This window comes from Rhynchophorus ferrugineus, unplaced genomic scaffold (assembly GCF_030347505.1).
Source record: "Rhynchophorus ferrugineus isolate W39M unplaced genomic scaffold, kcgeb_rfMv2 rfM1, whole genome shotgun sequence".
In the NCBI taxonomy this organism is placed as follows: Eukaryota; Metazoa; Arthropoda; class Insecta; order Coleoptera; family Curculionidae; genus Rhynchophorus; species Rhynchophorus ferrugineus.
The window spans coordinates 82,744,435-82,770,601 of record NW_027472580.1 but is presented as its reverse complement, the minus strand read 5'-3'; the positions used below and the strand labels follow the sequence as shown (position 1 = coordinate 82,770,601).

The window sequence follows — 26,167 nt, the reverse complement described above, 5'->3', positions numbered from 1 at the left end:
CAATATACTATATGTTAATCGAAAGCTCGAGTTAGTCCGTTCATTAATGGGGTTTATAGATCAAGAATAGTAGCGATCATATTTGGAGATTCTCGATAAACGATTTTGGTCTTTTTATGGTAATGTTTATTTATGTGATTCTTGGAGTTCTTGTTGATTTGTTCAAATATGTAAATTTATCTACATATGTTTTTTTATAAAAATTGAAAGGCATATACAAATTATTTTTTTAATTCATTCCATATAACAATTTTAAATGTTTATTTCCCTCCTTATATATAATTTCAACATTCAATCAATTATTTATCAAATTCGTGTATATTTATTTATAAAAAAATAATAATGATGTGTGATATGATGTTTTTATAAAAGTAGAATTTAATTATTTCGTTTTATTCAATATAAATGAAATGTGTTATTTTTAAAATTTTACTATTTTTATTTACCTTCTTATTGGACATTAATCTATTAAATCTAATTAAAATTTACCGCTTATATATATTCGATATTATATCTAATAATAACCATAAAGTGCCTAACTAATAATAACTAATAAATGAAAATAAATAAAGCTGTATGTGCGCATTCGCCAAACTCGGATTATTCTCAGTTTAAATATAAAATTTAACTCAACATGCACATGCACTGAATCCGGAGATGGATGTAAAGTAACGTATCCTCTCTATTATATACCATATTTCACCTTTTTAATCTGTTAATTAGATTTCAAAAAGACAAATACTACTTCCGAAATAAATATAAATTCCTCTGACAACAAAACTGTTTTAAATTACAATTACCAAATAGGATATTACAAACCGACGGAATATCACGCTCCGAATAAACACCTGTATTATCTCGGCCATTTGTCAAAGCGGCCTCTGGAGCAGTTTGCGATATATTCTCCTTCAACTCAAGCAGACGCGATTATTGGTATCGTCTCGACGGAAGATTTACCGCCACCGCGAGTAGTCGAACTTTCCGACCGCCCCCAACGGGGAGCGTTATAGAAATATAGAGAAACCATCGAATAAATTGCGAGGGCAGCGAACGAAACCGCCAGCGGTGCGGTTATCAGATTTATTGGGACTCCGCTTCATTGCCATGAAATACACCGCATTCATTTATACAATTAGTTTGGAAAAAATGTCGCCCTGAGAGATACCTCTTCTCATTACCTAACGATCAACCGACGACAAAAATAAATAAACTCTGTTATTAGTTATATAAAAATATTTTAAAAATCTTCAATCTACTATACTAGTTTTCAAAATCATCGGGTAATTTTTTTTTGTATTCTTATTGTTTATTATATCCAAAGCCACAAATCAAAAATAATTTTCGACAATCATTCCATCTGAGCTTATGTAGTGTTCTGTAGTGAGGTGCATATAATAAAAAATACAGCAGTGACATGTATAAGCATTATTTCACCAGAGACTGAGATAGGGCCGATGGGTCCTCCTAGTTATATACGTAGATTTAAGTTATCATAAAGATAAATTGTAGGTTAGTCGGAGACGACTAGTAACAATGTAATAATTCAAATAATAATAATAATAATATAAAATCATAGAAGGCCATCCTAAAGGGACGCATGATAAATAAAGATTGATATCTTCATTTGCCTACTAGACAGCTTGAATAATAAAATCAACATTTTTTAAAAATTATTCTATTTATATTACACCATCTACCCCATCGGCAATAAGTATTTGATGGAATGTCTACTATAAAATGACATATAAAAGATGGCTTCAAAAAGTAATCTCCTGTATAAACTTGTAAATTAATACTTACTGCACTGCCGTAAGTTATTCTAAAATCAATTCTGGGTCTTTTGATAGGTCGGATGGTAGTAAATGCTTTTTCCAACGTACTTTACTAACATCGCACACACTTAATTGTTTAAAAAGTGCATTCAGGTTCTCTGATGGATGGCTACTTCGGATTTGCTAGTAAAATCTGCTTTTCGATACCGTATGTCCAAATAGGCATAATAATTAACTTACCATGATATATCCTGTGTACAGCAATACCCTTTGCTCTAAGAATAATTTAAATTTACGCCCTATGGGCCAATACATTTGGTTCAGTTTAAGCTCAATATGTTTACGTTTAGTATATGTTTCTTCTAAGTTAAACGTGCATCCTGATGCAATCTCAGATATTTGATATTATTTACTGGCTGGAGTTCATGATTATTAATATTTACCGGATGACAAGTCTTTCTACGCAGGATGAATATCAATGAAAGACACGACAATAGATTTTGTCTAATTCGCTTCTTTATTCTGCCTTTGTTTTGAATCTGTTGATGTATAGGTTCCAAAAAACCTTAGATATAACAGGTAACAGACTTGATGGACAATAGAAGGATAGGACATCTTCTGATATTCCTCTGCTTTGAGTGTGGGATAATTTAGATGTAAAAAACGGTACTGAATAAAAGTGTTATTAACTTCAAGCATTTATCTGAGAGTTCTTGGAAGGTTCTTTCTTTCTAGACTCTCGAGATCAAGATCGGGAGATTTCTGAACATTAATCGCTTTCATTATAGCACATTTGACTTCCCCGACAATAAATATTTTGGGTCGGGAGTCCATTTGAAATGAGTTAATTAAATAGTTTTCCTCATATGTGAATATTTCGCATGGGAACTGTTTAAATACTTTTTAAAATATTTAGAAAATCTGCTTTCTTTTGACGGGATTCGAAATCTGCTTTCTTTTGGCACCCAAGAATTATCGCTATACTTAGGGGGTGGATAATCTTATTGGGACCTTTGAATCTTCCTTGTTTTTTTTTTTTTAAATATCAGTATTCTATATTCCTTTGCTTTGTTGATTATTAATTAGCTCTTTGAGCTCTTGTTACCTTTCCTTGTTATCTTAAATTCATGTTATCATTCATTCATATATAGAATCAAGCCTATCGACCAGCCAGTGACAAATTTAGAGACTATCTGAGAAGACATCCGGTCTTACCCACTCTGGTTACTGGCGTGATTGGAATGGTTATTCCTGGTCGGATTTCCAGTCTTGCCTATAAAGACGTTTACAATTACAATCACAAACATGAAGTACATCCATACCCAAGCGGAATTCGAACTCGCGACTATCGCAACAATAGGAAGGCAGTCATGTCGCCTTAACCACTAACGCAACGAAACCGGCTTGAAAATATTTAAATTAACGGTGAAGATTACTTACAAGTGATCGGATAATAAATCAAAGCATGATTTAGCTTTACGGAATATTTTTTCTGACCCAGAAGTGTATAGTGTTAGGAATTTTATTTGTATTTAACAGCCGATATATAGCTCACCAGTCAAGATATGATATAGAGTATTTGCTTTGTTCCTTTAAGTAGATTTCCACCTTTTGAGTATTTATGACTGACAACACGAGATGGAAGATTGAGCCTGATATTAGATGTTTAGCCTAGTATAATCTCTCCGGGCAATGAATTTATTAACTAATGTATCAAAGAAGCTGTGGAAATCGTCCCTCTTATGTTTCAATGGAAAATATGGGAAAAATACTTTCTCAATAATTACACTAATAGATTATGTTGTAAGAAATCGTCTCTAAGTTTATCTATTTCGTGATGTTATATAATAACTAACGATTATGGATGTCTTTATCATCTGAGTGTTTTGTGTGGTATAGCTTAAATTTGGGACTCCATAGATAGTTCTTACCAGTAAATTATGTTTCAGACACCATCAAAATATCTATATAAAATCGACATAAATGGCATTTATATATTTAATTTTCTAAACAAACACAGAAATAAACACATTTCTGTTTATGCGAATGATGAAATTCTGAAATATTTGAGAATATTTTGGTAAGTAGATATATTCTTTTGTATCTCCTAGGTTGAATTTCTTATAATTTTGTTGATTATTGATATTTCCATAAGTTGTGATCTAGAATATAATGGTTCGAATATGATCCAGTATTTTGCGAGGGGCATTGCTCTATCAGAAGAACCTTAAATACTTAAATGAAACCAAATAGGTATGTAGTTTGCATGATAAACTGACCATAAAACCAAATATGGAAAACAAATGTTTAACAAGGATTAAGTCAATTCAGTAATATAAATAATGAAATAGTGGATCTAACAGGATAAATACCAAAATTAACAGTTTTATTATTTATCCGAAATCATGGCAATAAACACATGATCACTAGTTATGAAACTATATAATATATGGGCATTTCATAATTTCCTCCTTTTTCATTTCAGCCTTCCTTTTCATATTTTCATCATTTTTATCATTTTCATATTTATGTTAATACAAAGCTATTATTATATGAGTTCTCGTAGTATAATGTTTGTTTTTTCTTTAAAATACTGAATGGTTAGAATATTCCATAAGAAATAATCCAAAAACTTAAAATTTTGATAGTGCGACGAATATAAATTTACAAGCAAATGATAATTATATATCTATTTATTTATTATTTTAAGACCCCATTAGCCGCTTGGGCTATTTAGGAGTTACAATGTATTTTTAAATAAAGTATACATAAATGATATTCAGAAATAATAATACTAAACAAATTGCAATAGAGAAGAATTATAAAAGGTGTATTAATTGTGTTGGACCAGTTGTTTTAATGACCTTGGCATTTCGAGCTGCTGCCTCAGTGCCTCAAACCTTTCACATTCCAGAAGGATGTGCTTGACGCTCTATTGTGTTTGGCTATGGTCACATTATGGAGGATCTCTTCCTTTTAACAGATGCTCACGCGTTAGTCTGCTATGTCCTATTCGCAGCAGAGCAAGGATGCTCTATTGGAACCTGTTGAGATTGTTAATATTAGGAGATTAGTGAAAAACCCCCTTGATTCCCCACAACTTGTTATTTTCCATAAGGAGATCCCAATTTAGCTGATCCAATTTTTTGTATAGAGTTTTTGTATGGTTTTAGCGTCTTCCTTACTGAATAGAACGCTCAGTTTGATTGACTCTTCCTTTCTGCTTGCCAGACAGTCGGCTCTTTCGTTACCGGGAATTCCCGTATGAGAGGGAACCCATAGATAATTTATTCTTATTCCCCTCCTCTCAGTTAATAGCGATAATGAACAATGGTGGGCTGATGCAGAAACCCTGTGGAACCCCACTTGTCTGACGATAAGATGATAATGTCACCCCATTCACTCTAACCCGATAATATCTGTCGGCCAACAAGGATGTAATGAATTTATATATATTTCCTCATATTTTCCATTTCAAAAGTTGTTTTTGAATACTGGAGATTTTTATCGTGTCAAAATATTTTTCTAAATGGTGAAAGACGGCGGTCACATGTTGTCGCGAATTGAATGCTTCAAATAAATCCTCCTGGAATCCGACCAGATGGTCAAGTGTGGAGTATCCTCCTAGGAAACCCAATTGACGATCATTCAGTAATTTCTGATTTTAAATTAGATATATGAGTCTACTGCAGACTATACGCTCTAGTGTTTTGCACAAATGGCTAGTTAGGGCAACAGGTCTATAGCTTTTAACTGAATGTCTCGGGTTTCCCGGTTTATGTATAGGTATCAAAAGCAATTCTTTCCCTTTTAGAGGCAGTTGTCCTTGACTCCAAATGTCATTGTATATTTTAAGAGGTAAAATAGTTGGGAATTATTCTGTTTTAGAAGAGCATACCTATCTCTATTACACGCTATAGTGAATCAGTGTAAAGGAGATTATGATTAAGAGTGTTATGAGATTCAATACGAACAATTTTCATAAATCAATACCGCAATCTAGCAAAAAAATAATGTCGCTGTATTGCTGTTGAAGGTTCCTAATAAATTTCATTGCCAAACACTTATACTTGTTATATCAACGTTAGGACTTAGTTATTAATGGATGTACTCTTACGGTTAGGATACAATTTTTAACTCACATTAAACAGTATTCTAAAGGAGAAAATCAGAAATATTTTTAAAGTACTCCTTCTGTTAATATAGATCTTTTGACAGTATTGATACATGGATAAGAGAAAAAATTAATGAAACATATTTTATTATCAACAAAACCTGTACTATGTAGGCATTTCTTAAGGGAGACTTTCCCCGGTTAACAATTTATATTCCTTCGACACAAGCAGACGCGATTATTGGTATCGTCTCGACAGAAGATTTACTGGCAGCAGGAGTAGTCGAACTTTCCGACCGCTCCATCAGGGAGTATTATAAAAATATAGAGAAACCATCGAATAAATTGCGGGGCCACCGAACTAGAACCACCAACGATGCGGTTTTTAGATTTATGGATATTTTGAAAATAACTTTATTGCTTTATTCACGGCCAATCAAATAATACATTGCGTATATATCTCGTGATATTTCTATTATTTTCGTCTATTTTTCTAGTATGTGGAGCCATTATATTAATTTCACATAAATATAATTTATGTATTATTATTTCGTATATATATACATATATATATATATATATATATATATATATATATATATATATATATATATATATATATATATATTTCTCTTATCCATGTACCAATACTGTCAAAAGGGCTATATTAACGGAAGGAGTACTTGACCCCATTTGTGTTGTTTAGTATGAGTTAAAAATTGTATCCTAACCGTAAGAGTACATCCATTAATAACTAAATCCTAACGTCTCATAACACTCTTAATCAAAATCTCATTTACACTGATTCGCTATAGCGTGTAATAGAGATAGGTATGCTTTTCTGAAACAGAATCATACCTAACTATTTCACCTTCTTAAAATATACAAAGACATTTGGAGTCAAGGACAACTGCCTCTAAAATGGAAACAATCGGTTTTGGTACCTATACCTAAACCGGGTAAACCGAGACATTCAGTTAAAAGCCATAGACCTATTGCCCTAACTAGCCATTTGTGCAAAACACTAGAGCGTATGGTCAGCAGTAGACTCATATATCTAATTTAAAATCAGAAATTACTGAATGATCGTCAATTGGGTTTCCTAGGAGGATATTCCACACTAGACCATCTGGTCGGATTCCAGGAGGATCTATGTGAAGCATTCAATTCGGGACAACATGTGACCGTCGTCCTTCTCGATTTAGAAAAAGCTTTTGACACCATAAAAATCTCCAGTATTCAAAAACAACATTTGAAATGGAAAATAGGAAGAAATATATATAAATTCATTACATCCTTCTTGGCCGACAGATATTATCGGGTTATAGGGAATGGGGTGACATCATCATCTTATCGTCAGACAAGTGGGGTTCCATAGGATTTCTGCATCAGCCCACCATTGTTCATTATAGCTATTAATTGAGAGGAGGGGAGTAAGAATAAATTATCTATGGGTTCTCTCTCATAGGGGAATTCCCGGTAACGAAAGAGCCGACTATCTGGCAATCAGAAAGGAAGAGGCAATCAAACTGAGCGTTCTATTAATAATATATATATATATATATATATATATATATATATATATATATATATATATATATATGAATATATATATATATATATATATATATATATATATATATATATATATATCTATATATATATATATATATATATATATATATATATATATATGAATATATATATATATATATATATGAATATATATATATATATATATATATATATATATATATAATTATAAGTGTTAACTAAGAGAAAAACCATGTTGTTGTTGTATTGATCTTCATTGTTCGTTTATAGAGTCTTCAAAAGTTTAGATAGGTGTATTAAATCAATAAAGCTGTTTGTTAAAGTAATCTCAGAATATCAAGTAATAACCTAAAATCTCAACATGTATACACCGGGTTTACAGAACAAAGCGTCAAATTTGAAAAAATCCATTAAAACCAATTTATAGACCAATAATCAAAATATTTGACATACAAAATAAAACGCGCTTTTAATGAATATATTATATATAATGCAAAACTTTCTCAATGAATTGAACAATTACTATATAACATCAATAGATAGATAGTTTTAAATAACAATTTTCTAATTTAACAACATATTTTCCTGAGGTGAATTAGATTGGTGTTTTCACGGTTCGTTTTGATATATTCCATGGTCTTGATCAATCTCAACTACCTAATATTTTGTTATATTTATATAACCTAGAATATAATAACCTAGGGTTTATAATCTAGAATAAAATTGCTACAGTCTGGACCCTACCTCAGCTTTAATATTTTTTTAACTAAAACCTCTCAAAAGAAAATATAGTTCACATAATAACGTTCGCTAATAAAATCTAACAAAAACAAATAGTAAGCAATGTAGCCTATTTAAACTTAAGCTTTATGAGGGGTTTATAAAAACTCCTATAGGGGTTTTTATCAGACAAAAGGGTACAGGAGCAATATTCATATATGTTCATATACAGATTGCACAGCAAACATTACTTATAGTCATTGAAAGTTGGAACAAAAAGTTAAAAAAAAGCGAATCCTATATTCCTATACCATATATATATATATATATATATATATATATATATATATATATATATATATATATATATATATATATATATATATATATATCAACAATGTTATTCGATTAAGATGACATAAACAATCACTATCGAAAAACTAAGTTAAATATGATTTTTATAGAGATATAACATTTGACTTAAAAACTATATTTATAGTCTGGTAAAAAATTGGCGAAGACCTACGTTACCAACAACAACGAATTAGTTACAACACGTTTTGAAATATTGCTAATCTATTAAGCACCTTAAAATAACATTATGTGAATTCAATGACTATACATATGTCATATTCATTAACAACGAATTTTAATGACACATTCGTAATAATCGGTAAATATTTTCCATTAAGTAATTAGGTGTATTTTGATCAGCTATATCTATTAGTGAAATTGCCAAATGCCAAAGAAATCATCCTAAATATTCGGGGAGGACCAAAAAGCTTCGAAGGCAATGGATTGTAAGACTTATGAGCCGAATATCCCGATTAAACTTAGTAGCTGATGATTTTATTTTCAGATATCACAAATATTGAGTCAAAATGCTAATTCCAACCGTTTCCATCCCTTGCGAGATAAAAATCAAAAGTGTTCTGTGGCGTATTGTGGAACTTGAAACTGTCGTAGTAGATCTACTTTTCATTGGCAGTGAAAAGTAGATCCACTAGTAGACTTGTAGTAGAGTTTTCTGCTTGACAATTTTGGGCCACACTTTCCAAGTTGTGAAGGAGACATTCTTGTAGCAATGCCTTTTAAAAATGAAATAATAATTAGAATGTACGTACGTTCCAATACATGATACATCAATGTTTTAGGTAACAACCGGACATTCTTCAACTAATTAAAACCAATTTACTAAATTTTCATAAAGAAAAGATATGCTTTTTTATTTAAAATAATTTTGAAGTGGTATTAAATTATCGCAAATGATAGTTAATTAGCTAATTACATATTTTCAATTAGTTGCAATTTGCTCGTTATTATAACATATATGTAGAAATTACCTTTACATAACTATCACAAGGAAGATAATAGACTGCAAAATGTTTCTGCTCTATTATTAGTAAAACCAAACTTTTTTTTTATTAATATAGTATTTGAAAATGTGTATGGATATTTAAAACATCAAAATATTATATTACGTGTAGAAATGTTGCTATTGTAAACCAATATCTTATGAATTTAACAGCAACGACGTAGATCAATACTGTAAGACAATTAAGCCGTCCCTTAAACCTAAGACAAGTCCATTCTTAGATACCGCCAACAATACAAATGTACCAAGTAAAGCGAGCTAAATTGGTTGAACGATCTGTTCCTGGGTTTTCTCGCCTATTTCGTTTTTTCGGTTCCTTCGGTTAGGCTTTCGGGTCTTTTGAAAAATAAAGACATCGGCTTGAGGCCAGTTGATAAATCGACGAACCGTTTTTCGTATCTCAGCCACATCTTGAAAGTGCTTCCGGGGGAATGTTCCATTTCAGTCAAAATAAATAGTAAAGGCAAAGGCTGACAAGCCATTTTTATTTGTGCATCTGGTTCAATATTGTGAGGGAACTAGATAAACAGCGATTTTCCCTAGAAACTATTGACGTCATAAAAAGATGTGTTCTATATAGACTGTGTTGTACTCATTTATAAAAACGTAAGATATTAGGTATAGAATTTGTAGTTGCTAATTTAAAAAAAAAATAAATTTCCAGTTCTACTGTAGTAACTGTGTTTCTGTTTCTTATTATAGCTGAACTCTTTGATACTCGTATTTAGTACAGTATAATTTTAAGGGATATATAATTAATGGTTAGCCCATTAGCTTATGTTATATCACTAAAAAAAACTGTTTTACTGTTGTAAATCCTCATTGGTTGTAAGCTGCGATAAACATTATGGAGCACTCTATATCGTCTTTGCACTCTCCTTTCACCCCTCGCACATAATTACTCAAGAGGAATCTAAATTTATAATTTAAATATGTAGGAATGTTCGCCTGGTCGGTCGGAATGTGTGGCTGTTGATGAGACTGTTTGTTAGAGCACTCACTACTATTTTGTCTAACGAATTCGCACGGGAACTGAAAGCACTGGTTGAACGAAAACTTGTTTATTTCGATGTTAAATGATAGATATGGTCGAGGGAAGATATTCTATATTATATCGATAAGTTATTAGATTAGGTAAAGGAAGCGCTATGGTAGTGGTACTGTTACAAGGGGTAGATAAAAGAGAAAAGAGAGCGAGACGTCGTCGTGGTGGCCTTTTATAGCCGGGAGCCGTATGATACCAATCCACCAGCATTGCCAACCTTTGAACTTGATGTAGCTGAATACGTGATGGCGTAAAGGGTCGTAGTGGTCACTACAAATCTATGTAGTGAGAAGTGAAAGAATATATTATGATGAGCTCGCCCGGCACCCAATTTACACAGGGCTTTGTCATACCCAAATATTCGTAAATGATATGACGTACACGTTCAGTTGATATCTTTAGAGTGTCTGCTATTTCATTCAATTTTAATTTACATTTATTCAAAATCATTTTGTGGATTTTTTAAATGTTTCCGTCGGTAACAACCTCTTTTGGGCGTCCACTGCGTTCACCGTCTTCGGTGCTCATTTCCCCACGTCTAAACCTAGCATACCAATCCTTGATGGTTGATTTTCCTGGGGCAGTCTCCCGAAACTCAGCATCAAACCTTTACTTTATCTCAACTGTATTTTTTCCATTCAAAAAGCAATATTTTATCCACACGCAAAATTTCTTTTTATCCATTTTTTTCACAATAACAGAAGTTGCTTCTCTCAAAATACTATAATTCACAAACTAATGATCCGACAGCTTTCAAATTTATACACGCATCTTTTGAGGGTTAGGAATAACTAAAAAAACATATAGATTTAATTATATTAGCGCCATCTGTGTGTCAGGCCGGGGACTTTTCAATTGACCTGTTAGTTATATCGAATATAGTGTAATAAAAAAATAAATCCGTGCTTAACTCTTGTTAATTTTAAAATACTATATGAAGAAAATCAATGATATTCGTTCATCTCCCATAATTTCATTAGTTTTAAACTTATAAATTAACATATCAACCGACCCACTATTGGATGAGTTACCAGGGATGAAATACCCGGCTTTCCATTAAAAGGTATCTTTTCAGTTATTTTCTTTCCTATTGATCTCTTATCTTATCACATTGGCTCGTTTGTTTGCTGTTAGCAATAACTTATTATGCAATATCCTATATCATATTCATTTTTATGCGGTTGTAACATTTTTTTATGATAATACACTTTTTAGTCATTTTAACCAACTTTTAATGACTACTTTTCTTTCATTTTTAATTTTTGTTTTCCATTCCTTTCCTTCTGTTATCTTTCCTTTCTTTCTAAACATCCCAAATTCCATTATTTCCAGTTAATAATCGTATGTATTATTATTTTTCGCTTTCTTTCGCCCTTTCGTTACTTTGAGATAGAATTAATCATTCTCTATTTATGGGCCCTATTTGTTTTTCTAGATATTGCTAAATTATGATTGACGTTCCTAAAATTAATTATTATTTAATTTCCTTAAATGTGTCTTATTCTTTAGTATAATTCTGCTATTTTGCTGATTATTTTCAATTATCTTGATTCTGTTTTATCTTTGTGACTCGCTAGCTCTTCTAAATAAAAGGTCGCTATCGTCACAGAAGTATGTGAGGAATTAGTTCACTTTTCAATAACCAAACATTTTCAAACCTTTGTTATCTGCGTCACTAGATTTGATCCACAACTAATTCACTGGATTTCTAATCTTAAACGAATGACTTCATTTCTAACATAATTTCAGATAGACACATTTTTTAGGATATGATATCAATTAGTAAGCTAAATAAAGTAAGTATATTTAAATGTTTGTTGGAATTTACATTAAAAAATCTAAACCAATTAATAATATTTATGAACTGGGTCACCTGTTATTAATTATCGAGGCCCCAACATTACACACATATCACATATCAACTTAAAAATTTCAAAATACGAATGATATTTATGATCCATATCGGTGCTACTAATTGTATTAATTTCACAACCCCTGAATATTATCCCTATAGCTCACGTTTTTATATATGATGTTTGTTCCATCGGCAACATTTCTCCCCCATGCGAAATCCTCTCATTTTTTCCAGCGAGTAGTAAATTGGAGCATTTACTACATCGTCGAAAAACCAACACAAAAGCCGTCTATTGATTGCACGTGCACGAGCCAGAACATCAACACAATCGCACCATCGCGCTACTGAACGAACACAAAGATAAATCACTCAATTTGCCGCATACATCGATGCTGTTTTAGGCAGGACGAATTCAGCTCAGCTGTTTGATTTCACGGTGTAACTTCGTTTTGACAGGCGAAATTATACGGACGAAATATTTAACGGAATATTTTAGCGGTGCGTGCGTGTACGCCACCGAGGCATTCGCTAGAAGAATTAGCGGCGTGAGCGCAAAGAACAAAGACTATTTATTCGCTGGTTTAATATCAGCATTTTTGTTGTTTCCTTTGTACCCAACACTTGGAAGGAGTACCGAAAATTATTAACATGTTGGCTGCCTTTTTTAATTCATTCTAGGTGATCATTCAAACTTAACATTCTTACTATATTTTTTTGTCTTCTTAACACATCTAAATAAACAGTTCTATAAATGAAAGCCATAGAAGACAAACTAAAGACAAGCTATCTACAAGGGCGATATCGAAGAGTGAAATAAATAAGCAACGAAAAATACAATTTTATTAAAAAACTGAGGTAAACACTTTTTTTGGTAAAATATATTTTAAGATATAAATATGTATAAAAGATATATTCATACATCAATGAAGTAATAAAGAGATGCATGATAAAAATAAAAATAACTACATAATTTGCATAGATGGAACACATGGGCAAAATAGAACAAATTATGAAATATTAACAGTACATTTGTAAAAATTGATATTTTTTATAAGATATTTACTAATTAATTTAATAAGATATGTGATTTTGTGATATTTTATTCTTTGAATCTTATATCAATTTTTTTGATTATTTACTTTATAGACCCAAGTTTTGGAAAATCAATAATTTATTTAGTCATTGTAAATATATTACTTTAATATAATTTGCTAAATTGTAAAAATTAAATTACCTAGTTGTATTCGTTATTCTTTTAATATATTATATATATTTGACAATTCAATGATGGACACGTAGTGATGTAATAGAAACTTACAGGGTTATAAATGAGAAGAAGAGGCCGTCGAGTTTTTTTTTTTTTCGTTTTCTAGATTGACGAGCTAGAACCAAATGGTTCTCGGCTGATGTCGCTTCAGGTTCGGGATATGTTTGTTTTGCGGGCGACGGAGACCTTGGGTTACGACTGGGACTGCCGTAGTTTGTTTACTACCGGGATTTGTGGACAGGTAGGGATTTTATTAAGGTGTTATTGTCTGCTAAGGTTCCTATAGAGAACCTCACACTGAGCATGTTTATGAAATTTTTCACAAACGGGATGCCTGATTCGAGGTGTGTGTTGACGTTCCTCATAAACCATGGGGCTCTGAGTAACGCACGGACTTTTTTGGATTGGAACACTTGGAGCAGTTCAGGTTGTCTCTCCGAGACCTACCTGTACCACACCTGAGCTCCATTTTATACAGAGTCGCTTTCTATGGGATTGGAAGTTTGCTTTTTCTGCAGAGTAGAGGAAATAATAGGCTGTACACGCCATTTCCTTTGCAAATGGCGTGCTGAATTTGGGCAGACCATTAAAATGCGGTCAAACTGGAGACCGAAGACTTTCTGGAGCCAAGGGATAGGTACTTTATCGATTTGGCGGCAATAGGCGCGAAACTCCTTCTTGCGGTGGAGCAAAATAGCCTGAGTTTTGCTCGGGTTAATCTGAAGTCGCCAGAATTTGTACCACGCTATCGCTTGGATCAGTTGAATAGGGCTGGGGCTAATGTAGAGCCTTGCAGTACTCCTGCAGAGATTTGTTTACAAAAAGAGACTGCGTCACTGATCCTCACCTGAAAGGACCATACCATCCAATTATGAATCTATCAGGGGTCATTGGTAGACCAAATATTTTAGCTTTAAAAACTAGGCCCTTGTGCCATACTTGGTCGAAAGTCCATTGCCTGGTAAATAGATGCTGCGACGCGGGCAGCTTGATGAAGGCACGAATGTTTAGCACGGAAACCGAATTGTTCATTTGGAATTATATGATGTACGTCTGTGAAATCGTTTAAGGCGTTTAATATCGTCACTTCGGCAAGTTTGAAGAGTGAACTAATCAGACTGATTAGCCTGTGGTCATAAGGGTTAGACTTCGTTGTTTTTTTAGGAATAACAGCGACAAGCTGATGTTTCCAGGACTTTGGGAAATGCTTTAACCTCAGGAGGGAGTTGATTATGTTGACAAGTTCCGATAGTTGCTTGCTGGTGAGGTTTTTTAGATGGTTTATTGTTATACCATCAGGGCCTGGAGCTTTTTTGGAAGACAGGCGTTTTATGGACAGCTGAAGGTCTCTGGGAGAGACTAGGCTCTTCAGAAGATGAACTGACCGGAAATCTTTCCTCTTTAGAGAGGGAGGCCATCGAGTATCTCCGTCGGGGTTTTTATAGGCGCAGCACCATCGTTGGGTCCTTAGTTAATGGCGGAATTTTGGTTTTTTCTCTCTTAGTATTGAGAATTCCATAATTCTGTAGGAACCTTTTGACTCCTGGGGAATACCATACTATTTAGGAAAACCAATTTATATTGTCTTTATCGCTAATTGTCCTGATACAAGATGGATGCTCACATATATATGCTAAAGTCAGATATCAATATTGTTTTAATTATATAATCTCTGTTTTAACATATATAGATGTATTACAAATAAAAAGAAATATTAGTAACCTATAATTTTTAAATTATTCCCTTTAAATGATTAATTTAGTATATTATAATCAAATTTCGACCACAGATGAATAACTAATATATATTATTTGGCGACTAAGATGGAAGTTTCCTATAATTACGATGGCTATAGGAATATAAAATAAAAATAACAGAGTAAAATGGAAGATGACCAATCACCCACATGTATATAGATATTTATAAAAGAAATATGCGTCATTTTACCATAATGTATATAGATTACGATAAATGATTGTTATGTATGCTTAATATATGTTAACTATATGAATATAAAGTGAAAATAACATATAAGCACTGAATGAACAGTAGTGTTACTAGTGCACTCACTGAACGCAATGCGTGCTAGGGAGAAAGCCACACGCTAGATACGCTGCCACCAAAAGGAAGCAGAAAACACTTTCGGTGGCTTTTATGTAGGTTTCAAGCAATACATAGATCATAACTATGTATCAGTAACTTTAGCCACTTTAACGTTAATTTCTGGATTATACAGTAATTTATATTTACATTTTTCACCTTGAAATTATTATCTTTGACATGCCAAAATTTAAGAAGTATGGGGAATACACTACGATCCGAACAAATAAATTGATAGAGTAAAATAAAATATATATTGATGGATGGATAAATATATAAATAAGTAAAGCATAAAGCAATGAGAATAATAAGTATAAAATAACAAGTGGAGAATTATAAATGAATGACAACAAACGAAAAACAATAAATAGAATATGAGAACTGAACGCTAAAAATATAAAATAATAATTGAAATATTATAAATGGGAATTTAATAACTAACAAGTGATAAATAAAAAGATAAATACAGTGTGAACAAACTCAGCATTTGATGAAGTTGAACGTAGTGATTCTGGCCATCGCGTCTTTAGAAAAAATAGAAAAACTTTTATGAACTTCAAACATCCCTAAGGTGTGATAACATCTAACAAATACAACCTCCAAAGAAAGATCAACAATGTTGCTATTTATGGCAATTATTTATGTTGATAAGTATTCGCGGCGGCAACAAATCATACATAAAAAAGAAGCGGCAATCCAACCCAATTCCTTTACATTATTGTTCACAACTTTAAAAACTCTTGAACGCGCCAAAAATTGATTGTCTAAAATATCGAACTACGGGATGGAATTCTAAGCATCACAGATATTCGCCACGATCTATGATTTCGTTCATTGGTACAGGTCTATGTTTATACTATTTATTCTAAAATACTTAAGTATCTGTGAGCCTCTATCCTGTATCAGAAAAATAGCGATAACAATAATCTGAATTGGTCTTTACAAATAGTATGGTATTTGCTAGGAGAAGTTTTTATAGAATTATGGAATTTGAACACTAAAAGAGAAAACACCCAAGCCCTGCCCTCTATCAAGGACCCAACGATGGAGCTGGACCTATGAAAACCCCATCACAGTTACTCGACGATGTTCTTCTTTCTCCAGACCCCTCTGAGTAGCTGTGTCGTTACCAGTGAGCTGTCAATCACTCAAATAATTCATAAGTAATCCCGTTAGTTTATATCACTTCACCACGTCAAGTCTCATCTTTGCGTGTACGTATTGACACAGACAATATGGTCAACGTAGAATTTAACATTTCTGTTTATATTTGAAGAGTATATGTGAAAAGGAGAAGGAATTCATTCATTCATTTTTTTAAGGTATTCTTTTTTATCGTGTACCATTTATCGCTCATTTAGTAAAATAAAATAATTCACATATGCGACGACCAATGAACTGGAGCTTCCAAAGAAATTAAGTTAAATTAAATACAAACAGACCAACTTCTAGACATAAAAGGCATGATGTAATTTAGATATAGATAAAACCATTACACTAGTTAACTGTACATATAGAGAAAGAATCAATAGAATGATAAACAGAAAAAAAACTACGTAAAGAAACTCCTAACTGCACAATGCACCAATAATAATGGTTTGTTAACTGTAATACGTTATTATCAGTATAATTGGTTCCTGATAAATATTATAAAACATTTACTTCAGAAAACAAATTAATGAAATGTTACAATTCTTATTCTCTTGATTGTTAGACATTTACATTTTATTATATTATAAGTTAAATATTAATAAATTTAATATTAATATATCAAAAAAAATTAACGACAATTTGAATATTTATTGTGTGATAGATACAAACCGTTTTATCAATGATATATATGGAATCGACGACAATCGTCAATATCAACAAATATTTATCGAATCGTTTCGATTTTTGGCATATTATCCTGGAATAAAAACGGTCATGAACGTTCAGTTGATAGACACAATAGCACAAAGCTTGTTTGCCGAAAATATAAAAAGAGAAACGTAAAACCGCTGATTGATTGCCAGTGTGTGGCTAAGCCTATCCGTACAGATAAACAACCGAGGCCGACGCATAAATTTACTCCACGCCTGATCGTACAGTTTACTTCGGCTATTAAATTTTACGATACCCGATTTTGGGAAGTAGATGGCCAATAACAGAATATCTATCCGAATACAAGCGTGTGGGTCATTCATTTTATAGAACAAATAAAATAAAACCCCCGAAGTGGCCGAACATAATAGATCTTTTAACTGACTACTTTTGAAAGTGATGTTCCTTACGTTTGTCGATATATAAAGTGGTACTTATATAATACATGAACAAGCATGATTTAGAAGAGGAACAATATTTTTTCATTTCTTTTTTTCAATATTAAATATAGGTGTTAAAAATTATGGAAATTGTACTAATTTACACACAAAGTACTCTTCGACATGCTGATTACGTAGCGGATGGCCAAATTGAACTATCCGTTACAGTTTGAGAGTTATACGCTATTAAACATTTAAATATTTTAACTGATTGCCGCGTTTCTCCTTATTCGCCAAAATTAAAAATTAATGTTGATAATTTACACACAAAGTACTAGAAAAGTGTCATTTTATGTAAAGATAGTTTAAAAATATATATGTAAGCACTAAATACCTAAGACTGAATATCAAAAAAGATCCCTTGGTGAATCGAATAATTACGGACGTGTAAAGTAGGGGTCTATAAAACAAACGTAGTGGAGGCCCAGAGAAGTTTTATAAAAGCTGCACATCCGTCACTAACGGCATGAAGCATTTGATGCTAAATGTTTTGTTAGTCATTAATTACAAGTTATCTTAACAAATTACGCAATGAATCACAATGAGTAAATATTAAAACAAATATTCGTTACTGTAACAACAACTACGTTAAATAGAGTAATTACCGTATATATAGTCAATTCAAAACAGTAGTGACACGTGTGTGTCCTTCTCTTTTTATTCTATTTAAAAAGAAGTAGAATGCTGTTAAAGAAGTTCGATCATGTAACTGAAACAGTCTGCAAAAGTTGTCCGTTTATCAAACATCTGCAAAATTCTTCAAAATATTATAATTACGGGTTATAAACCGGAAAACCGTGTTTATGCGAAACAGGTGACAAATTAAGATTAGCTTGTTGTTAGCTGTATCAGAGATTAAATAGTTATAAATAATGCAAAAAGAAGTAAGGAGTTTTTTCAATCGACACATAATTTAATACAATTATCTCAGAGATAATTATTAGTCTAAAAATATCCATAAAAAGCCAAAAGACATACAGCTATTTGAGGAATGTAGACCATCCCTTCATACACCTTTGGGTAATACAGGATTTAAGTGGTGTAAAGATAAACCACTTTAAAAGAATACAATTTTTAAAAACATATAACGAAATCAAGGAAGAATTATTATATCAATTTATATATTTAAATGAGACATACATATTTCAGAATGGTACATTGGGTCGCTAATGGGAAGAAGATAATCAATATAGTTTAAAGACAACAAAAGTTGATGGAAAAAGGTAAACGTTGGAATAAGTATCGATTAGGTTTTGTTAGTCATAACATTTATTAATAATTCATTGCAGATATATAGTTCATCATGCTTGAAACAGGAATGCTTTTATTCCTGGTGTAGAATTAGTGTTTTACTCTAAGTACAAGGGTGACTACCATCGAGAAATAAGCCATAACTTGTTTTTGCAGTAGTTTGAAAATCAGCTTTTAAAGAACTTGGAGGAAGCATCAGTTATTGTTAAATGTTTGAATGATGTTTGAAGTTTCGCTGACGATTACAAAGACAGGGTGATGAAAGAGGAAACAACTAAAGGTCAGTATACACTTCATATACTTTAATTGTAGGGAATTGTATTATAGAGTGTAAAAGCTTTATGATCATGTGTGTTACTGTTCAGAATATACATAAATAGTTGTTTAACATGTATGAGATATATGAAATATATGTACAGATAGTAACAGGACAAACTAAAGAGAAATATAGTAATATCATAATGACTTTACAAGGATACATTGTATCGAAAGAAACAAGAACAAAGCATAAAACATAAATATGCTCTCTAATGAAAATAAAATACATTACTCAGATATACCATTATTAAGTGGATTAGGCCTTTGGGGGATACAACTACATACAAAATACATACTACATACATTCAATCTCTATGATATTCTCAGGTTCCAGGCATCCATAAAAATTATTGCCTACTACAGATTTTAGTTAGATAACGCTATTGGTTCGCGTTTTTTTATCCCATTACTTACTGAAGTTATATTGACAGCATTCTCAAGTTTATGCTAACAAATCACAATCGCCTAATCCATTAAAATCAATATAACTCAAGCCATTAGAAGCTGTACTATATCATATTTGTCTTTCAAATAAAATATCCTTAAGGCAGTGATTAATTAATATAATAATAATTAATTAATTAATCACTAATCCGCCGTCATTAATACATAAAAAGAATAACATGAATCATTTCAAGAAAATTGTCATGATTAATATATATCGTTCCATGTTCCTTGTATGATAAACTATCGGAATAGGGACTCCTTGGTATAATAATTTTCGTGACAACACACGAAGAAAGCCCATAAAAGACCGGTATATCAAAATTAATTCTAAATGTTATAGTTAAAATTAAAAATATGGATTTCCTTCTCACTCACAAGACAAATAGTTTGCTTCTCTAACTAAAAATTAATACTGTTTTATAAAATAATCTTCTTTTCAGATTCTAAAATGTATTTAGCCTTTAATGGACATTAAACTACCATCTCAAAATGTAGTGCTAAAGTCTTCTAAAACTGTCACCAGATAAAAGGATGGGGGGCTTTTTGGTATGCGGATAACGTAAGGCAAATAAAAAGCTTAATGAAACCGTAAAAGGGCTGATATAGGTTCTTGTTAATTAAAATTTTGCGAGGTGTCGTTCTACGAAGTGCATAGTTTTACAGTTCGTTTTTCTTTACAATTTGTAGTCTTTCGTAGAGAAGTAATTTGCTTTGGATATCGATTCGAAAGAAAATTGTGTACAATCATACATTGTCATGTTCTAAATATGTATTCTTAATGCTAATATAATCACAATTTTTAATTATTATTGACACCGTTCTATATTTGTCTCTGTTCAGATCCTACAGCTTTAATTTACTTCATATTAGATAAGTATTGAGAAATGCAATATAAGTTTTTACTAATAAATGATTTTAAAGTCGCATTTTTCTAGTAATACTTATCCAATAAGTCATGCTCTAGCGCTTAGATATGCTATGTAAGTAAACTTGTTTCTTATCTTTGAAAAGATTGAAGATTTCGATTTATAGCATTATCTTTAAACAGTTCTTTTAATCGTTTGTATGACCATTAATATAGGATCAGCCAGTGACGTATTTGTACTGTAACGACCTTGAGGCACATATATATTTTTATCTTAGAAGTTGTTGAACACGTGCGGTATGCCAGCAGCGGTGTCCAGTAAACTGTAACGAAGACCTGGCAACACCGAGACTTTAATCTAGAATATCACTGAAGGGTATTTTGGATCATTCAATCGCTGACCATCGTTCAGTTCGAAAGTGCTACCATCGACTGTCCAAGCGTCTCTTCAGGTAATACGGCGCCTCTGCCTTCTAATCCCTTTTATATTTTATATAACATCAATAAACAACGGTTACCTCATGTAACTACCACGTTATATTTCCTCATAAAAAACATAATCCCCAAAATACACTTGAAGCCAATAGGCTATTAAAATCTTGCTGTCCCCCCTGACCTCTCGAATTCATTGCCCTAGTTCACAATCACAATAATAAAAAATTTTATCAATAATATCTTATAAGGACTAACAAATGTTTTCTTATTTATAACTATATATAATTGAAATAGTAAGTCCTTCATCAGTCATAACATGTCATAACATTACAAGAGTACAAATATATTTTTAAACATGTTAATGGTATTGGGATTCCAAATTGTGATAAGGTAACATAACATTTTTTTAAATACAACTTCTCTCGAAACTCTCGAAGCAGTTCAGCACCAGTGACAAATGATACAATTAAATTCGCCAGTATGATAGAAGAGCTGTGAGCACATTTCAATTTATTAGTGAACGAAGCTATATATTGACTTGAACTATGTACAATACTGAACATAAAAGCCTATCTCAGCAATATTTTATACCATCAAATACTTAAAACATAAGTATAGGACAACAAATTGTCTTAAATGCTAATAAGGAACATTGTATATATAAAAATATTTATAATAAATATAAATAATAAAGGATAAAAAATCGACAGTCTTAATCATATAGTTGTATTTAGGATTATTTATATTTATGTTCATGTATTTTTCGTATTTGTTGATCATAGAAATTGTAAGATGATATAATTTTTCTCTTTTGTATTATCTATATTTTGAATTTGATAATATATGCGGAATATTTAAGTATTAATACGTTCTAATGAGATTATTTAATCATTAGAAAGAGAAAATACCTAAAATTCCTATATGGTTTAAATGTTGTAAGAGGTTATTTGAAAAGTCCCCAGCCTGGCACATAGATGGCTCTACTAGAATTAAATTCATATATTTTTGAGTTAACCCTAGCCCTCAAAAGATGCGTGTATATATTTGACAGCGGTCGGTTTATTAATTTGTGAATTGTAGCATTTTGAGTAAAATAGCTTTTGTTATTGTGAAAAAAATTGATAAAAGGAATTTTGCGTATTGATAAAACATTGCTTTTTGAAGTGAAATATATAGTTGAAGCAAAACCTTGGCTTGATGCCGAGTTGCCAGACACTGTCCCAGGAAATCAACCATCAAGAATTGGTATGCTAAGTTTAGACGTAGTGAAATGAGCACCGAAGTGTATGCAGTGGACGCCCAAAAAAGGTTGTTACTGACGAAAACATTTTAAAAAATCCAAAAATGATTTTGAATGACCGTAAATTAAAATTGAATAAAATAGCAGACACTCTAAAGATATCAACTGAATGTGTACATTATATCATTCACGAATATTTAGGTATGAGAAATCTGTATGCAAAGTCGGTGCCGCGCGAGCTCACTTTTGACCAAAAACAACAATTGAGCTAGCGTAGTAAATCTGAGTTTTTGCGTCGATATGTGAGAATGTATGAAACATGGCTCCACCATTTTACTCCGCAGTCCATTCGACAGTCATCCGAGTGCACACGACGAACCCGCTTCAAAGCTTGGGAAAACGCAACAGTCGGCTGGCAAGGTTCTGACGTCTGTATTTTCGAATGCGCATGGAATAATTTTCATTGATTAGCTTGAAAAAGGAAAGACCATCAACAGCGACTATCATGTAGCGTTATTGGACCGTTTGAAGGACAAAATCGCCGAAAAACGACCGCATTTGAAGAAAAAGGAAGTGCTGCTTCACCAAGATGATGCACCATATCAAAAATCCATGAATTGAGCTTCGAATTGCTTCCTCATCTACCTTGTTCTCCAGATCTGGCCCCCAGCGACTATTTCCTGTTCTCAGATCTCAAAAGAATGCTCGCTGGTAAGAAATTTTCGTCGAATGAAGAGGTGATCTCCGAAACTGAGGCCTATTTTTAAGCAAAGAACAAATTGTACTACAAAAATGTTATCGAAAAGTTGGAGGGTTGCTATAATCAGTGTATCACCCTTGAAGGGAATTATGTTGAATAAGAAATAATAATTTTGCCAAAAAAATGTGTTATACTATGGTAGGCCGGGGACTTCTCAATTAACCTGTTAATGATTTTTTTTCATATTTGCTATATATGTTTAAAAAATTGTCAATTTATATATAATTTTTCACGTGTTTTCTATATAGTTATTAAAAGGTTAATCGTTTTTCTTTTATTGTGTTATTATTTTTATTATTATTCTTTATATTTGCTGGTATTATGAATAGCCACTATCGAGCTCTCTGGTGGCAGAACAAATCAAAACTTTTCAACGATTAACATATGGCAGATTACCTTCCGTGTTCTGAGCTTTGGCGTTCGAATGGTTCGCAATCAATAGTTATAAATGTAATTTGTAACATTTCGAATTAATGTTGACATATTTTTTAAAAGTACTCCGAGTTGAACGATAAATGTTATGTAAAACGGTGTTTTACGCTTTACCTTTACTTATAATTAAGAATAATTAGAGATAATGTAGTTGTAACTTAAAATCTTATCAAATAATTATACCGATATAAAACAATTAAAACCGTCGAACGCATATAAAAACATTTAAGAGCAAACGTCAACCAATTTAAATATGAAATTTAATTTACAACTCGTAATAACTTAAACTTTATATTGTTAAAATATGCATATTAAAACCGTATAGATATGGAAATAAAGATAGCATTGCTCTATAAAGAGTCTCATTTAAATAGGAGGCTTAATTTTCGACCGGTGTTCGTATAAAATGCCGAAATTTAAATGGACAAGAGAAGAAATGCACGTCATGTACTTCGACGTAGGGCGAGTTGGGATTTGAAAGAGGACGAACATAAAAGGGCTATTATCCGGTCCTTTTGTAATGCGGATACCATAAAACAAATGCCAGCGTTTAATTAGATCGTTATAAAACGGAGCAGTTATTTTTTCGGCTTTTTTAATGAAAAGTACACATATACACGGCACACGTCAAACATATTTCCAAATAACAATCGGAGGGGTCGTAATGCCGTTGTGGATGTTTCGTAAATATCGTCGTTTCAATTTGCAATGTTTTTTCGATAAAAAAAATATACGTCCGTTTTTATATCTTGCGTGTTTTATATTTTGTTCATATTTCACTGAATATATTGTATGTATACTACAGTTATCGACTTATACTTGTTACGCTATATGACCTAGATTATCCTACTGGTATTGTTAACTTCCTTAATAGCGAATGAATGAGAAGGGTTGGTTTGGTTTTAACTACAGAGTCGCTTTATACCGCCTTTCAACCAGTCGCCATTTCGTAAAATAAAATAAATATTACCTAAATAAATTAATTGTTTTTGCTTTCTAAAAACTTTGACATTTTATAACTGGCGCAATCAGTAAAATTTCTGGGAGATTATAACACAGTTTTCTTTTGAATTCATCCAATTAACCGGAATCAAATTAATAGTCAAGAAAATAAGACAGGTTGGCGTTGTATTGGTATCGTTAGGCTCGAAAAATCTGTTGGTGGTGTTAAGTAGAGTTCGGGTAGAAGCATAGCAGCTGAAGCTATAAGGCTACAAAATGTGGATTAAAGATGCTCAAAGACACCTAGCCTTAAGCTGTTCCAATTATTCGAAACGTTTTTTGACGTAGTTAAGTGCAATTTGGGTAAATAAAAGGATTACAGTCAAAGCTATGAGGTCATAAAAGGTGCGGTTGAAACTGCTCCGACGACCGCTAGCCCTAAAATATTTCAAATGCACCTTAGTTCACGAAAAGTGGACTGATGTTGCTGTAAATCAACGTACTCTACTAAAATGTTGACAGAAGCTTGTAGTTCAGAGTGAATGGCCCCAAGGAATCAGTTTCTTAGCAGTAGACTATTGGATTATGGAGTTATCAAAATTTGAAAAACCATTCCGTAGAGAGTACCATGGAATCTTGGATAGAAACAGTGGCGTTTCGAAGATCTTCGGAAGTAAACTGGCTAAATATATCTAGATAATAATTAAAAATAAATGTCGGAATAGCTTCAATGTCGAGATTATTATCTAGATATAGCTCCCTCTAACCTTTGGCTATATTTATTAATTTCAAAAATTTCAAATCTCCTGGAGAAACAGTAGAGGCAACAGTAGTATGGACTGATACTGCATTTTATGTCTGGCACTAGCAAACACTTTACACATTAGTACCAATAAAAGACCAGCTAAAACTTTCAACGCTTTAAAAATGCTGATATTAGTACAACTAACAAAAAATGTTATTATCAAGTAAAAATGTTCTAGTTCTGTTGATGAAGCCGTTATGTTTGAACCACACACTCATAAGATTCATAAGATCCACATATAAATATAAAATATATAAATATATATTGTGTAGTAATTTTTAACTAGGTTGGTAGACTTTAACCGAAAAACCGAAAAACAATTCAAAAATATATCAACTAATGATATATGATATGTTGCATTTTTTTTGGCTCTAATTTTGTTTTACAGCTAAACTGCTTACTAATAAATAGCAATTCTTGAACAAGTCTGAAAATAAGCTAAATCTGAATATATTAAAAAATTAGCTAAAAATCAAAAACAAAAGTCAGAAAAATTCGCAATAAAACTTGAATTTACCAACAAATCCGTCAATACTTATATTATCCTGTTTGTTATATTCATAATTG

At 32.0% G+C, this 26,167-nt stretch overlaps 1 long non-coding RNA gene across 2 annotated transcripts in view; it reads right to left on the bottom strand.

Annotated features, from left to right (window-relative positions):
- LOC143200640 (uncharacterized) overlaps nucleotides 1–26,167 on the bottom strand; it is a 159,226-nt gene that overhangs the window by 28,408 nt on the left and 104,651 nt on the right. The window lies entirely within an intron of this gene.